This window comes from Pristis pectinata, chromosome 26 (assembly GCF_009764475.1).
Source record: "Pristis pectinata isolate sPriPec2 chromosome 26, sPriPec2.1.pri, whole genome shotgun sequence".
Taxonomy (NCBI): Eukaryota; Metazoa; Chordata; class Chondrichthyes; order Rhinopristiformes; family Pristidae; genus Pristis; species Pristis pectinata.
This window is the reverse complement of record NC_067430.1, coordinates 6,272,685-6,290,359: the sequence shown is the minus strand read 5'-3', so window position 1 is coordinate 6,290,359 and position 17,675 is coordinate 6,272,685. Positions and strand designations below refer to the sequence as shown.

The 17,675-nt window shown below is 43.0% G+C and overlaps 1 long non-coding RNA gene across 1 annotated transcript in view; it reads right to left on the bottom strand.

Annotated features, from left to right (window-relative positions):
* Positions 1-312: 312 nt before the first annotated feature.
* LOC127583293 (uncharacterized) overlaps positions 313-17,675 on the bottom strand; it is a 99,176-nt gene continuing 81,813 nt past the window's right edge. The window contains exons 4-5 of the long non-coding RNA XR_007958240.1: positions 7,338-7,480; positions 313-560 (exon numbers count right to left, since the gene is read on the bottom strand). This is a non-coding gene — a long non-coding RNA (uncharacterized LOC127583293). The remainder of the gene's footprint in view (positions 561-7,337; positions 7,481-17,675) is intronic.

The following is a 17,675-nucleotide window of genomic DNA, read 5'->3' as shown; positions in this document are numbered from 1 at the left end:
CTTTGGATCTGCAGTGCTTTGAGAAATATCCAGGAGTCTTGGACGAGCATGGAAAGAGAACAAGGGAATATTGGAACAGGGATAGGAATCTGATAACTTGAGGTGTTGCTCTGGGAACAGGATATAGGGGAGGAAGGACCCAGGATACTTTTATTACAATTTGCTCTTGGAATAGGTGTGATGTTTATGTGACTTGTCCTCAGTAAAACAGTAGACAAAGGGACTACTTACAAGTGTATTAAGCATTTGTCAGTGGATGCTGTCAACACTCATTTCTAGTGTGAAATGTGTTAAGTTCCACTGTGACCCATCACCTTCACAAAATGCCCGTTATGTTTTAATAGCTATAAATGCAAATGTCAACAGATATTTTTGGTGCTGTTTCAGATTTATATGCAATCTCATAAAAGGTTTTGAATGAATCATTCATTTCCATTGAGTCTATGGTGAGTGTCGGTGATGAACTTCCTATTGCATAATGCAGCACTAGCTTATTTAGTTGGCAGACAAGGAACTTATCCATTTAGTTTATAGTTGATTGAGGAGGCTGCATTTGGGACCTGTAAACCAAAGCAAGATTGGACCAATGAAAACGTTTTCAAAAATTCCTTGCTGACAAGACAGCCATGTATTAACATTTATCTATGCCACAACATTCTCTTAATTGTTGTTTTATATACGGTCTGAATTTTTCCAACAAAGCAGGAAAATATATTCCTCCATTTATCTATCCCTGAATTATTCATGATTTGTGGAGATAGAACAAAGAACAGTACAGCATAGGAACAGGCCCTTCGGCCCACCATGTCTGTGCTGATCATGATGCCAATCTAATTAATTGCATCTGCCTGCACATGGTCTGTATCCCTCTATTCCTTGCCTGTCCATGTGTCTGTCGTATCTGCTTCAGTCACCTCCCCTGGCAGCATGTTCCAAGCACCTACCACGCTGTGTAGAAAAACCTACCTGGCACATCTCCTTTAAACTTTTTCCCTCTCACCTTAAACTTATGCCTTCTAGTATTTGACACTTCCAGCCTGGGAAAAAGACTGACTATCCACCCGATTTAATAGCAGGTCACACCCTTGGACTCTGATTCTCCAAAACAAACAATCCAAGTTTGTCCGACTTCTCCTTAGAGCTAATACTCTCCAATCCAGGCAACATCCTGGTGAACCTCTTCTGCACCGTCTCCAAACTCTCCACCTCCTTCCTGTAATGCAGCAACCATAACTACACACAATACTCCAAATGTGGCCAAACTAAAGTTTTATACAGCTACACCATGACTTGCCAACTTTTGTACTCAGTGCCTTGACCAATATGCCTTCTTTACGAATCTATCCACCTGTGTTGCCACCTTCAGGGAGCTATGGACTTGCACCTCAAGATCCCTCTGTACGTCAATGCTCTTAAGGGTCCTGCTATTTGTGCGGGCAGGCACGGTAGTGTAGCGATTAATGTAACACTATGACAGCGCCAGCGACCCGGGTTCAATTCTGGCCACTGCCTGTAAGGAGTTTGTATCTTCTCCCCGTGACTGCGTGGGTTTCCTCCGGGTGCTCCGGTTTCCTCCCACATTCCAAAAGACGTACGGGTCGGGAAGTTGCGGACATGCTACGTTGACGCCGGAAGCGTGGCGACACTTGCGGGCTGCCCCCAGAACACTCTACGCAAAAGACGCATTTCGCTGTGTGTTTCGACGTACGTGTGACTAATAAAGAGATCTTATCTTATTTACTTTCCTCTTGCAATTGACCTCCCAAAGTGCAACATCTCACACTTGTCCGAATTAAATACCATCTGCCATTTCTCCACCCAGATTTCCAACCAGTCTAAATCCCGCTGCATCCTTTGACAACCTTTCTTGCCATCCACAACGTCACTGATTTTTGTTGTCTGCGGTTTCATCCAGATCGTTTGTATAAGATCTGGATGAAAATCCAGACATGAAAATATTACAAACAGCAGAGGTCCCAGCACTGATCCCTGCGGAACACCACTGGTCACAGACCTCCAGTCAGAATAACAGCCCCTCCATCACTATCCTTTGCCTTTCATAACCAAGCCAATTTTGTATCCAACTTACCAACTCGCCATGGATCCCAATGAATGGCTCACACGCAGGTTTTAAATCTTAAAAACTCAGAGTTCTTGTGTGTATTTACACCTCACACAATTCAATTTCCCCAAATGGAACAGTGTGCAGACTTCCAGATGTCTCCAACCTTATGGTGTGTCAATGTTAGCCCACTATACAAAAGCAACTTAATTCTCCATCGCACGTCAATCTGACCTCTCTGTCTCTTACACGGTTGCAGCAGAGCGCAATGTAAGCTCGAGGCTCAGCTTCTCACCTCCTGAACAAACCCACTGCAACCTCAGGACGCAACAATGGATTCAACAATTTCAGATCACCACTTTGTAGCAGAACTGGCTGGTTTTGATGATAGGTCATAGAACTGCAAGATTATCTGTTTCTCTCTCCATAGGTGCTGCCTGACCTGCTGAGTGTTTACAGCATTTTCTGTTCTTTTTAATTCATATTTCCAACTTACAGTATGTGACATTTTGTATCTCAGAATTCCAGTATCTGGTTTTCTTTCTCTCTCCTCTGTTTTCATTCTTCTCCTCCATTTTTTTCACTATTTAACTGTTAAGTCACCCCGTTTTATTCTCCACAGATGCTGCCTGACCTGCTGACTATTTCCAGCATTCTCTTTTATTTCGGATTTCAAGCATCTGCAGTGTTTTGCCTCCCACAGTTACTTACTAAGTTATTTACTTATTACAGCATGGAAGGAGGCCACTCTGTCCAAAGGGTCCATGCTGGCTCCCAGCAGAGCAATCCTATCAGTTCTGTTGCTCTTCTCTTCCCCTGCAGCCATTATACAGCTACTGTGGAGCACTGAGTACGAGAAGCTGGGCAGACAACAGCAGCCTGAAGTCAAGCGCAGAAGGTGTGTTGAGGTGGATTAGTTGATGCATGTATTGTGTTGTGGTTGGACATAGAAATATTGCTTGGAATGTTGATTTGGTGGTCCACATTGACCAGCACTTGGGAATTTAAACCTACTTTTCTCCCCCCGCAACTCACCATCTGCCCCCTCCTCATCCAGTCTCACCAACAACCTTTTCTTTCCTGCTGTAGAGATTCATGCTGAGTTGTTCTATGGGAACTAACCAACAACTCTTACCACGTGAGTCTAGACAGTGGCAGGTAGATTTTAAACTGGATCCTAGTTGTTTTCTTACATATGTCCTGGAGATAGCACAAGAATGGAAATTCTGGTCCTAATCTCACAAAACCTACTCTCCCTCAGCAACATTCCGGAAACTTCTGCGATGGGATCTGCAGCCAAACCATTGACCTGACTCTATTCCTTTACAGTGGCTGTGGGAACTGCTGTGGCTTAGATTTTATTTCAGATTTAATGCATTTATAATTTTTCCCCTTTTTATCCTCCTACAGTCACTCATAAATATCACAATTCTCCTGTGAAGCTGGCAGCTTCACTCTTGCATGGAACATTAGTAACATTCTCAGGAAGATTAGATGAGATGGGTTTTAACTCACAGGTGTAACAAGAACAAATGTCAGCTCTAACATAAGAAAAAGAATATGTCACACTCTGTGTCACGCTGTTATACCACAATCTGGTATTGCCCCCCACTTGGCAAGCTCTATAAACCAAGCTTCTGAGATATCAGACATGTCTCGACATGAAATGTTGTTGCCGAATAACTGTGTTGGTGCAGGAGGGACATGTTGGGCCTTTACTTTGTAAATGTTGAGTGCAATGTCCATCTGCTCCTATGTTTTAGTCGAAGTGCCACCAATGGCTTAGAGCTCACGTACACACAAGTGTCATCTGCGTACTGAAGCTCGATTACTGAGTAACCTTGGTTCTGGGTTGTAGTCACCAGCGGTCGAACAGCTTCCCATTAGTTCCAAAGATTAGCTATACAACTGTGGGAGGTGTGTTGATGGTAAGATGCAACATTGTGGTAAGAAAGACTGAGAAAAGTGTTGGGCAATCACACAGCTTTGATTGACATCAATTTTCACTAAGAATGGTTATCATCATCATAGAGGCATAGAGACATACAGCACAGAAACAGGCCCTTCAGCTGACCATGTCCATGCCAACCATTAAGTACTTGTCCATGCTAATCCAATTTATCAGTGTTTGGTCCATAACCTGGTGATCTAAATGATCTTCTAGATACTTCTTTAACCTTGAGGGTGTCTGCCTCCAGCACCCACTCAGGCAGTGTGTTCTAAATTCTAGCTACCCTCTGGGTGAAAAATGTTCTCTCTCATATCTCCTCTAAACCCCTTACCTAGTCCATTTGACCTCCAATTTTAGATATTTCTGCTATGGAGAAAAGTTTCCTACCCTATCTATGCCCTTCGTAATTTACTGTACCACAGTCAGCTCTGCCCCATCCTTCTGTGATCCAAGGTAAACAAACCCAGCCTATCCAGTCCCTCCTCATAACTGAAACACTCCATCCCAGGCGAATCTCCTCTGCACCCTCTTCAGTCCAATTATGTCCTTTCTTCAGTGTGCCGACCACAAAGGTGCATAGCACTTCAGCCATGCCTCACCAATATGTTACAATGTCATACCATAATCTCCCTATCACATTCTATGCCCCGTCTAAGGAAAGTAAGTGTCCCAACTGCATTCTGCACCACCTTATCTTCTTATCCTGTCACCATCAGGAATCCATGGACTTGTATCCCAAGGTTCCTCTGTTCCTCAATACTCCCTAGGGCCCTACCATTCATTGGGCATGTCCTATGCTCAGTAGTCCTCCCAAAGTGCATTAGAAGGGTCTCCCGTAGGAGAAATCTTTGTTTGGGTCCTCCTCAACCTCCTTCTCACAGTGGCTGATCAGCCGTGTCCCAAATCACAATGTGGGTTCCTTCCATGTAGAAGGAACTTACATGATCTTCACCACACAATAACTCTAAGAGAAATGCAGGGAGAAGCCCCAGCCACTGCACAAAACATTTTTTCAACCTCACTACAGCCTTTGGCATGTTTTATGTTGATCATATTGTGTTATTGAAGTGCCATCATACTCAACGCTGCCACAGAGTATAGGAGAGAAAGCTGGAAGGTAATCTCCAGAGATGCTCTCATGTATCTGTAATCCTTATCCACAGAGCAGAATCTACCCCAAAACTTTCACTCCATCCAACACCAGTGCATAATAATTGCAACCCTTCTTCATCAGTGCCTCTCAAACCCTTTTCTTCTGCTGTTTATAAGGATAAAGGCAGCAGACAGCAGAGAACTCCTCCATTCTAGGTTGGAAATATTGGTCCATTACAGGATCTAAATCCTGGAACTCCTTATTCAACAGCACTGTGGAAGCATGCCTGTTGAAGAGCTTCAGCAGATGAGGAGAGCATTACACCACCACTTCTTAAAGGCAGCTACATATTGGAGATTCACCTGGAATGGAGTGTTTCAGCTCCATCCTGAAGACAGGACATATTGGTGAGGCATAGCTGAAGTGCTATCTACCTTTGTGGTCATCATACCAAAGAAAGGACATAATTGGACTGAAGAGTGTGCAGAGGAGATTCACCTGGGATGGAGTGTTTCAGCTACATCCTGAAGACAGGACAGACCCCTATGAGAAATAGAGATGTAGGGGACTGCAGATGGTGGACCCACTGAGGAACTCAGTAGGTCGAGCAGCATCTCTCGGGGGAACGGAACTGATGGAGGGTCCTGATGCAAAGTTACGACCCGAAACGTCAACATTTCCTTTCCCCCCAACAGATGCTGGTCAACCCGCTGAGTTCCTCCAGTATATTGTTTGTTGCTCCCTATAAGGAATTGTCACGTGTATACTTTGTTCAAAGTCCAGGCCTTGAATTAAAAAAAAACAAAAGATACACAAAGTTTTGAAACCTTACATCTCCTTTATGGCCTCATTATCTACCAAGTGGTAAGATGCTGGATGGAAAGTATGACATGCCTACTCCATGGGTTAGTTAAGCATTGAGCTCTCTCGGTGACTCATTAGATACGTATGGAACTGGCCAGCAAGGACCAAGAGTGTCAGGCATCATTCCTCATTTCCTCAAATTAGCCTCAGTGTTCTCTGGATTCAAGAGTCTCCAGCAGCTGATGATTAATCATCTTGCTCAGTAAGAGCAAAAGATAGAACCTTGCCCCAGGCGCCTCATTGGCTTCCCCTCTCCTATTCCTCCCTCGTTATCCACTCAATCCTGCTGGAAAGTCTGTGGCTGTCAGATGAGATTGGGATCAGACTAAGCCATGGTGCGGACAAAATGTTTCCCAACAGGTTCCTGATCTGTGAGAATTCATTCCAGCTGTCGGCTCCTGTGGACCAGCATACCCACACAAACTATTACAGTCTTGACAAAGAATTAAATGTGCATTGACTAAGGCAAATAACAAAAATTGAGAGACTGCAGACTCAGTAAATTAAAAATCACTTCTCCCCAGTACATCAGCCCTCTCTGACAGTGACAAAAATGGTAACATAAAATAAATTACTTATCCTGAATGAATCAGCTGATTGGACCAGATCTTCTGCACATATCCCAAGGGCTGCCTAACTGCCCTCATGTCAGATCCTGACGTCCCGTACAGTGTCCTACTGACCCCTCCTCTCTCCAATATTGTTCATTGTAGTCAGAGCTACCTCCATTGAAATATAGATTTCAAAACTTTGTTCTCCAGTCAAGTAGTTGCTAGCCATTTGCGGAAACAGGAGAGTAAGATAAGATAAAGAAAGATATCTTTATTAGTCACATGTACATCGAAACACAGCAAAATGCATCTTTCGCATAGAGTGTTATGGGGGCAGCCCGCAAGCGTCGCCATGCTTCTGGCGCCAGCATAGCATGCCCACAACTTCCTATCCTGTATGTCTTTGGAATGTGGGAGGAAACCGGAGCACCCAGAAGAAACACACTCAGACACGGGGAGAACGTACAAACTCCTTACAGAGAGTGACAGGAATTGGACCCAGGTCACTGGTGCTGTAATAGCGTTACGCTAACCGCTACAACTGTCTGCAAGGTATTTCTCACTGGTTAATTATTTCAAAGGTAGCTGTGTGAACAGAAGCCTGGCTGGCAGCTAATACTAAGAGAGCTTCATGGGCTTGTGCAAGGATTAACGCAAAAGTGCTTGATTCTCATGTAATACCATTTCAGAAGAATTATTTTAATTTAGCTCCATTTCACACTGTGCCCACATGTGGGGCTGGAGTTCTGGACTATGAAGAAGCTCCTCCCATCTCAGCCCCTTCTCTAACATCTCTCGCTCCAGTAAATCACTCACCCAGGGCAGGAGACATTCTTTTGCACCAACTCCGTGGTTACTGGCAGAGGTGACCCGCGATTTCTGTACATTCCCCGATAGGATCAGAGGTGTGGGCTTTTTGTCACCTGCAGGTATAAAAGACTCAGCAGGTTGGGCAGCATCTGTGGAGAGAGAAATAGTTATTGTGTCAGGTTGATGACTTTGCTCGTTCATTGTAGGCACTGCTCCTCTCCTGAAACCCTGCCCCAGATTCTCCTCTCTCATTATCCATTGGATCCCACTGGAAACTCTATGGCTGCCAAATGAAACTGAGCTCAAACTGAGCCAGGCTGTCAATTTTTTCCCAACTCTCCACAACTCTATTCCTGATCTGGAGACTTATTTGTCAGCTCTTGCCCCACCCCACCCCCTCTCCTCTTTATGCAGGCTATCTCCCCTGTACCCTCAGCCTAGATAAAGGGTCTCGACCCAAAACGTTGGCTGTCCATCACTCTCTAAAGATGCTGCCTGACCCTCAGTTCCTCCAACAGTTTGTTATTTGCTCCATATTCTTAATCACTAAATCTAATCACTCAATCTTCTTCAGTTTGTAAATTCAGTGGCAGAATAATACAAGAAAGTAATTTGATGTCTTTATTTTGGTGATATGGGGAAAGAATTGAGAGATTTTGTTTTGCATCTGACAGTTATAACTGATTCCTCCAGTGAGACAATGGAAAAACCTTGTGGGTTATAACTGTAGATCGGATCTAACGCAGCTTCTCCTCTTGACCCTCCAGGTACAACCCATGTAGGACTCAAAGCAAAACACAAACTGCTGAAGGAACTCAGAAGCTTGGGCTGCATCTGCAAAGGGGAATAGACAGTCGACGTTTTGGGTCGAGACCCTTCATCTAGACTGGAGGAAAACTTCTTCATAAGTGAACATACATTGAAGAGACTTCGCAGAGGAGTAGTAAATGGAGACACAAGACGGCAGATTCTAGAACCTGGTGCCATACAGTTGAAGGGTGTCAATCGGCTCAGAGAATCATGATTTTTTGGATGTCTCTGCAGCTTGTCAACAGGTTACGGCAGGGTTCCATTTCTGTGGGCTGCTTGTAACCTGAACAGTTTGCAAGTCAGAAATATCGAAGTCAAAGTCGAGTGTATTGTTATAGGCTCGAGTACATGTATGCTCAGGTGCAATGAAAAACTTACTTGCAGCAGCATCACAGGCACATAGCATCAGATAAGCAGTATGTCTGGATGCCAACCAAGTTCACACAGGGCAGAAGATGCCTGCAGCCCTGCGACAGCCAGCAAAGCCATCCCACTTGTCTCTCAAACACTTGTTTGTATGTACGGCTGTACATTAGTCAGGCGTTTGTAAGCTGGGGAGGACATGTGGCTCGGAAGGGTGTGGGAACAGAGTCTTCGAATATTTTTACGACAGGGGAAGACATGTTTGATAAGTAAAGGTTACCCTAGGTAAAAGGAAATGTGGACATGAGATTACAATCAGATCAACCATTAAAAGGCAGAGAAAGCTTAAAAGGTCAAGTGGTCTGCTCCTGCTCCTATTTTATATGTTAAGTCACTACAACCCACATATTTTGCCAAATCTCTGGTGATATGAACTCACGTAGCTTGGTGTCAACTTTTGTTTGATGCATAACAGTGAAGTGCCCTGTGGTATTTTGTTATTTTAAAGAGGTTATAGTAACAGAAGTTGTGTGTTGCAAATGCAGTTGACTACAAAGCCATTGGACTACCAAGGAACAATATTGCTGAACAGTTAAAAGTGGGAGAATGTCCCTCGAGTGACAGACCCATGCTTGCCATTTAGTTAAACTGTTCTGTGTTCATTCTTGCAGGCAGATGTGTTTGTCTGCGACTGAGAGGGCAACTCATCTCCTATTATTCAATGGTGAATGGCCTGAGAAGTAACATACTGACATTACATGGAATGGATGTGTTAAGGGTGGAAACTTTAATGCAAGTGAATTAGTTTGGAGGAAATTAAGTAGCCAAAATTATATAGAATTTAACACCAAAAACGAGGAGCAAATTAGATTCTGAATGTGCTCAAAAACCTGCTTAAACCATAAATGACCACTTTTTTTTAATATAATTTTGAACTCAGTTAGTTTAAATATGACACAGTATAGGAGAGCCAGAATGCCATTCATTAGCTTTTTGACATTCTTCAATTAAAGATTGACGAACAACACAATATCTGCATGAAGTAAATACATTTACTGCATTATTTTTATTTTCATCCACAGCTCTATGTGGCCTTACTCCATGTCCAGGCAGCCACATTCATTTATTAATTTTAATTCATGCTAAGTTTAAAATATATCAGTTAACCCAGAACCTTGGGGGCATTGCGTTTTATTATCTTCTATTTACATACGGAAATTACTTTCACTCACAAGACAATCATCTTTTCGTGTTATTACACTGCCACATTTTCACTTTGATAGATTAAAAATAGGAGACCTGTTAAAGGAAAACAATCATCTAGAAATTGGACTTCATCCTACCTTGGTTGCATAATATGTTCTGCACTTGCATCTACTCAAATCTGCCAAAAAGAGTTGAAAATTTGGGCAAAAATGCAAGAAAAGCACAGTTGCATTTATCACAGATTCATTCACTAAAGTGAGACTTGTTGGGAGATGCATGCAGCGCTCACAATTGCCACATCACTTCCCACTGCCTCAGGAAAGCAGCCAACATAATCAAGGACCTTTCCCCATCTTGGTCATTCTCTCTTCTCCCCCTTCCATTAGGCAGATGAGAATAAATACCACCAGGATCAAGGACAGCTCTTAGAAGAGTTCCGTTCAAGAGTCTTATATGATAAAGAAGGACTCTTGGTCTCTCAATCTACCTTGTCATGGACCTTCCACTTTATTTGTCTATCTGCACTGCACTCTCTCTGTAACTAACACTGCATTCTGATTTGGTTTCCTTTCGTACTACCACGATGTACTTACTTATGGAATGATCTGTCTGGATGGCACGCAAACAAAAGCTTTTCACTGTATCTCAGTACGTGACAATGATAAACCAATTACCTTTCTGCTGACGTCCGGGGAATGAGTCTTTAGTAAAGAGACTATTCCCATGACAACCTTAGTACAGGGGCTGCCATTGAAGTAAGGAAAAACATGGAGAAGCCGGGGCCCATAACACTCTTCACTGTGTCTGGGTACCCCACCCTACATGATGTACCGGTATAACTGTATCCCCAGATACCACTGGCCCCAAGCTACTTCCAGGTGGGAGTTGGTGAAGGGGCCATTGAATGCAAAATGCAACTTACAGTTGGTTAAAAGAAAGCTGTGATTATTGAAGGGAGCAATAATGGATTAGGAGTAATCTTCAGGAACAGAAATAGCAGAGACTCAAGTGTGGATTAATTAGAAAAAGCCGGTGTGGATTTATTAAGGGCAAATGGTGTCTAACTTGATAGATGTTTATAATGAAGGAACAGAGAAGGACAATGAGGGAATTCAGTTGATATATTATATATGACTTTTTAAAAGCATTTGAACCACTTAATGGCTCGACATTAAGACTGAACCTACAGAATAAAAATGGCCTTCAGCAACATGGATAGAAAGCTGGCTCAGTAACAACATTCATGATATTGGGAGCAGAGGGCATAATTTCCATATTTGCAGCTGACAACATTTTTGAGGCATGGTGAACTCTGAGGAAGGAAGCGGAAGACGTATCTCAAGGTGACATCTTGCTTAAACTGGTGGAAGTTATGGAGGATGATCTGTTGAACGCGGTTTTGGTAAGGGAGATTGTGCTCAGAAGTACCCAGATAAATATCCCAATGGGTGCAAAGTTGACCCAGATATTATCACTGGAGTGATCTGATGAGCTGAAAATGATTTGCAAATAAAACATGTAAAGTGTGTCCAATTTCTAGACAATTAAATATAATGCAGCACATCTGAAGATATTTAATTAGAACAAAAATCACAAGAGGCTTGCATCTTTGGTGCAGTCATTGGTGACCAAGATAATATTTGTTTAAATGGCATCTGGAGTGCTCATGTACTTATGTGAGATGAATGATTCTGGACAGCTTATCGGAGAATTGAACATGTGAATTGAACAGTGACTGCAGAATAATTGGTACATGATGACCGTGTTTCACTGAAGGGCTTGGTGGAAAACCTTCACTATTCTAGGGTACGTTACAACTTTACCAAACACTGGTTAGACCACACTTGGAGTAGTGCGCGCAGTTCTGGCCACCACACTATAGGAAGGACGTGGTTGCACTGAAGAGAGTGCAGAGCAGATTCACCAGGATGTTGCTTGGATTGGAGGACTTGGGGGAAGTTTGGACAGGCTGAGATTGCTTTCCCTGGAGTGAGAGGCTGAGGAGTGACCTGATAGAGGTATGTACAATTATAAGAGGTACAGATAGGGTAAATAGTCAAAATCTTTTTCTCGTGATAGAGGTTTCAAAAACAAGAGGGCATAGGTTTAAGATAAGAGGGAGATTGGAGGGGAACGTTTTGTTTTTACACAGAGTGGTTGATATCTAGAATGTGTTGCCAGAGGAGGTAATGGAAGCAGATACAATTATTACAATTAGGAGGCATTTAGACACACATTTAGATAGGCAAAGCATTGAAGGATAAGGTACTAATGTGAGCAAATGGGATCAGCGTACATGGGCATCAAGGTCAGCATGTGCGTGGTGGGTCAAAGGGCCCATCTGTGCTGTGTAACTCTATGGCTATAATAATTACTTCACCTGCAACATATCATCACAGACAGTGGCCATTCAGCCTGGCTAATGACAGCCTGCATCCAACGCTTGGTCAGGTGTCCAAGGGTAGGAAGATAAATGCTCCGTGGAGCTGTCCTTGCGTTCCAATCGGTCACCTCAGCAGCTTCAATAACTTGCTGGAGGACAGATTGCCGAGCCTCAAGCCACGACGCATAATGTCATCCACAGACACGATGGCAGAGGTCTAGGCTTGTGAAGCAGCGGGTGGTATGGGTGTATGATGTTTGTACTGCAGTGGGTGCTCCATCATCATGGTTGTCTGCAAACGGGAGCAGGTACTTTATGCTGGGACATCCAGAAAGTTAACTTGCGGGCCTGAACAAAGTTAGGTGTTGTATTCCAGTGAGCTCCCCAGTCCTGAATACAAGCTTTCCCGATACACGATGAGCTTTATTGCATGTGTGCCTTCATCAGTCACCTGCACCAAAGTCCTCAGCTGAGTCCATTGCAAAGATAACTCATGTGGAATCTCAGCTTCCATCCAGCTGACTCTTTATCATTTTCCCCTACATTGGCTGCTGGGTATTTGTTCAACCTCCATGCTATGCATTACAGCACTCCCCTTTAAGAAGTTCATTAAACAGTACAGCTCTAGGTTAATTGGTACCATTTACCCATGGTGTTGACCCCTCTGGTGCACCATCCAGCCCATGAGTCGTGTGATTGTTCTTCCTGGATACTGCAGCCAGTGTAATTAATAGGCAGTATGATAACAGGCAGAAACTAATCGTGCAATCATCCTTGCATTAGTGATACAACTTATTCCCCAGTTTCAATATATATGCCCACGCAGAAGTTAATAAATGTTCTTTGACTATTTTATTCTGTCCTAAATTCAGTTTAGTTGGCATTTTTATGGGACATAAGGGCATTAAAATGGGAATGCTATTGATGGAGTGTCATGTTCTTCAGATCTGGTACAGTTTTAATTGCTATCTAGGCCAGACAACAGTTTTCCAATTAAGACCACAGGATTCTCAGTCCAGTGATCCTCTAATGTGTGCTCTACTAGCTTTGAAGATTGTGACTTGTTTCATATACAGGCTAGAATCTCACAGCATGTCAACCATTGGAAACTGAAACCAGACCAAAAGCTTTGGGCCTAGTCCATTAATATTAATGCAGTGATATGTCAGAGTATGCCACATTGGGATTTCCATCAAGAATAATGAACCCTTTTAAGAGCCTTCTGTTAAAATACCAATACTTTGAAATTTTATCCACAAATCAAACAATTGCTGTTATATCAGAAATCAGAACTTTTTTTTATTGAGCTAAGTTCCGTGAAGTTCACAAACTAGATACAATAGTTATGAGTCCAGTGACTACTCAATTGATACCAAATCAAAATTTTGAAAATAATTCAAAGAACAAAAGAACAGTACATCACAGGAACATGCCCTTTGGCCCACGATGTTGTGCTGAACTAATTAAACTAGTAATTAAATGCCTAATTAAACTAATCCCTTCTGCCTACACAATGTCCATATCCCTCCATTGTCTACACATTCTCATGCCTGTAATGAGCCTCAAACGTTTCTGTTGTATATCTGCCTCCACCACCACCCCTGGCAGTGCATTCCAGAAACCCACCACTGTGTAAAAAAACATGCCCTGCACAACTCCTTTGAACTTAACCACACCCCCCCCCCCCCCACCTTAAATGCATGCCCTCTAGTTTTAGACATTTCAACTCTGGAAAAAAGATATTGGCTATCTACCCTATCTATGCCTCTCATAATTTTATAAACATCTATCAGGTCACCCCTCAGCCTCCGCTGCTCCAGAGAAAACAACCCAAGTTTGTCCAACCTCTCCTTATCGCACATACCCTCTAATCCAAGCAGCATCCTGATAAATCTCTGCTGCACCATCTCCAAAGTCTCCACATCCTTCCTGTAACAGGGCGACCAGAACTGAATGCAATACTCCACATGTAGCCTAATCAGTGTTTTATAAAGCTGCAACATAACTTCCTGAACTTAATGCCTCGACTAATAAAGGCAAGCAAGCCATACGCCTTTCTTTACCACTCTATCAACCTGTGCAGTCACTTGAAATTATTGCAATGTAATGCTCTATTATTAACATTTATTCATTACTGCACATAATACTGACATTACTGTTCGCTAGAAGGGTGATTATCGGGTCCATGAAGCCTGGTAACCACACTGCTGTATGGGACTAAGACTGATGTACATAACACATACTGTATGTGTCATTCTCCACCCACTTTATGACGTGGAGGAATTAGCCTGGTTTTATTAGAAGAAGCTGCTTCTTTTAAAATAGATTGTCATTTAGACATACACTGTTGAGACAAGTCCTGCAGCCCACAAAGTCTACGTCAACCATCAAGCACCTACTTACAGTAATCCCATTTTGTTTGCCTGACATTCCCGTCAACTTCCACCATTCACCTACACACTGGGGGCAACTTACAGTGGCCAACTAACTTTCCCAACTACACATCTATGGGATCTGGGAGGAAACCAAAGCACATGGAGAAAACCCCATGCAGTCACAGAGAGATGACATATTCTCCACGCAGACAATGCCAGAGGTCAGGATTAAACCTGTGTCACTGGAGCTGTGAGACAGCAGCTTTACTGGCTGCACCACTGTGTTGCCCTAAACTAAGTGAATTGATTTTGTTTGCTGTACAATAGATGGTGTGGGGTGAGTCATGCACCCTGTTCCCACCTCCAGTACATTGGCTGAAACATTGTAATCAATAAATTCTGCATTGTTAATATCAATTGTGGCTCAGGACTGCATGTCTCATTGCTGGACCAGATCCCTGTATCACTGTACATCAGCCTGGTGTTGCAAACTTCTACACCCTAATGCTAAGGAACTGATTTACATAGATAAAACATTAGCATTACCAGTCAATGCTTTTAAAAAGTAATGAATTATTTTTGGTTTGTGCTGACTGCATAGGCAAATATTGTACAGTGCATATCTAGGAAGTTGTCTCATTATATTATCTTATTTCAATCAGCAGGACATTAACAGAGAGTGGACTTTAACATCTCTCCCAGTAAAATATAGGGAGAGCTGTTTCTCTCTCTCTGCACCAGGGAGTCTGGGAGAACTGCCAGGAAGTCTTTGAAGAGGGTGGCAGGCAGTGGCTACAGCGGTCTCCTGTGGGAGCAGAATTCCTGTTTGATAGGTCAAAGAAGGAAGAGATCTTACAAGATCTGTCAAAGTGAGGTCTAGTCCAACAAAAATTACACTCTTCCATTTTCTCTCTTATTCACACACAGACACACACACCTACACAAATATACATAGACACAGTTACACACAGACACTCCATGCACGCACTGTCCCATTTGGAGGGCACGGTTCTGTCTCTCATGAGCAGAGGGTAGTTGAGCCCCAAACCACCTCTACAGCATGTGCACTACTCAGACTGCCAACAGTGCTCATTAAGCTTCATTCTCATTACTATATCCTCAGTGATTTGCCCACCTTGGACACCCTTGTTATCATCTGTGCTGATGCATCAGCATAAAGGAGTTTTGTTCACAGATAAAAGTACAACTATTTTCTATTTATTTCTACAGGATCTGAAGATATGCCATCCCCAGAGATGAAGCAGGAGGAAACTGGAAGAGGAGGAGGAAGGGAAGGCCGAGGATCAGAATGATTACAGTTTGGCATTGCATCTCAGAGGAGGGAAGAAATTTGTCTACGAGCAGCTCTCGCTTCTCCAGGAGTGAGGGAATGTTATCTGTGAGCTGCTACCCTCTCTCCATAAGCATAACTGAGGACTCTCTAATCTACGGGCTGTTCCCAGGGACACACACTGATACAGGAATTGAGTGGTGTTGGAAGTTCAACAACTCAATGAAAAGATGCTCTTTAGCCTGCCTGAAACTTAGCCAGTACAATAAGGCAGTGCTGCTGACTAGCACGTTCCAGGCTACAGGGGTATGTGCTGAAGGATGCAATGAAGCTTGGTGCAGCTAATCCAAAGGCATTGTGGGGAAGTTACTGCAGAATAGGTTACTGGACACTGAGGGCCCGAGTCCAGTGCGAAAGCTTCTCAAACATCAGGAGGCCACGTGAGTGGCAATGTAGCACACACTACTAATGTATATAACTGATAACACTGAATGCATAGACTGAATGACATTACGAACATAAAGAGAACTATACACTGTTCTTTTTATACTTGTATATTTTTTTCTGAATAAAGTTTAGTTTTGAAGTAAAAGAAATAGGCAGAAAGATGCCACACATGGGCAGAGAAATGGCACACAAGGACCCTATTGCAGGTGACCCCCCCCCCCCCCCTCACTCACACCTCTCTGCATCAAGAGCAGACAGCTGATTCCAAGAAGAGTGAACACAGCAGAGAGTAGATATCTGTGACGCAGTATCTGTCAGCGAGCTCAGCTCGGGGCTCAATGGTGGATTAGTTAGTTTGCCCGCAGATTGTTGCGGCATTGTCCACTCAGTCCCCTCAGAATCTGTATGGTGTCCAGGTACAAGTGATTTCACAAGAGCATCACTACTCCTCCCCCAGCATCACCCTTCTAAGGGAAGAGCCCATCACGGGTCACCAAGCACAAGTGTGCAGAGTCAAAGGGAAGAGGAACAGTCAGACGGGTGCCAACAGGGAATGCTGATATAGGATGAGAACTTCAAAAGGTGCACTGAGAACGTTGATTTCTGAAGTTCATATTGTTGTCCATTCAATTAGAAATTGTCCTAAACACACTTGCATTATTGAAATGTGTCCTCATTTAAGTACCTGAGCAGCCAGATACTAGAGAAAGCATTACTGTTTGCAGTAGCTCTCTTTGCAGTATGCAAGCTGTTTGAGCAGTTTACTGCAAGTTCTAAAGCTGCCCAGTCAGATCTTCCAATGCAAGCGGACTGTCTCTTTAAATGGTCACAAGTGCAACAAAATAGTGCAATATACCCCTCACCGTACCATGAGTGTTCAACAATGGTCATAGGTCGCGCCAAAAGATCCAGTTAACAGAAGAAACACATGCTTCATGATGTCATTTGGTGTGCAACCTACACAGAACAAGCTCAGGTGAACTGTAGGTGGGAATGCCCAGGCAAAGTTCCTGAAGAGAGTAATTTCACCCCTGAATTAATCACCTCAGGCCAAGTCCTTTTAATGCAAAATCTGCACATGAGAATGGGCACTGATACCCAACTTCAAGGCAATAATTATGAACCTTCACACATAGTCAATAAGGTTATGCCTGTCTTACAGGAATAGTTCTTCAGAATTGTAAATGAATTTAGGAATTCTGATTTAAAATACCAGAGTCTTTAAAAGAGAGAAAAGTTATCTAACATGTTGAAGGACATCAGTCTTTTATTAGAGGAGTAAGTTTCCTTCAATGAGGACTAATGAGGAAAATGCAGAATTATCAAGTCTGATTTAATTAAGAATCCTATTAATAATAAATTCTCAATTTCAGACAGCTCTTTTGTACTAATTTATAACATGCAATGGAAAATGCACTAAAACACATTCACAGCCAATTTATGGCACACAGTGTGCAATTTTCAATAAC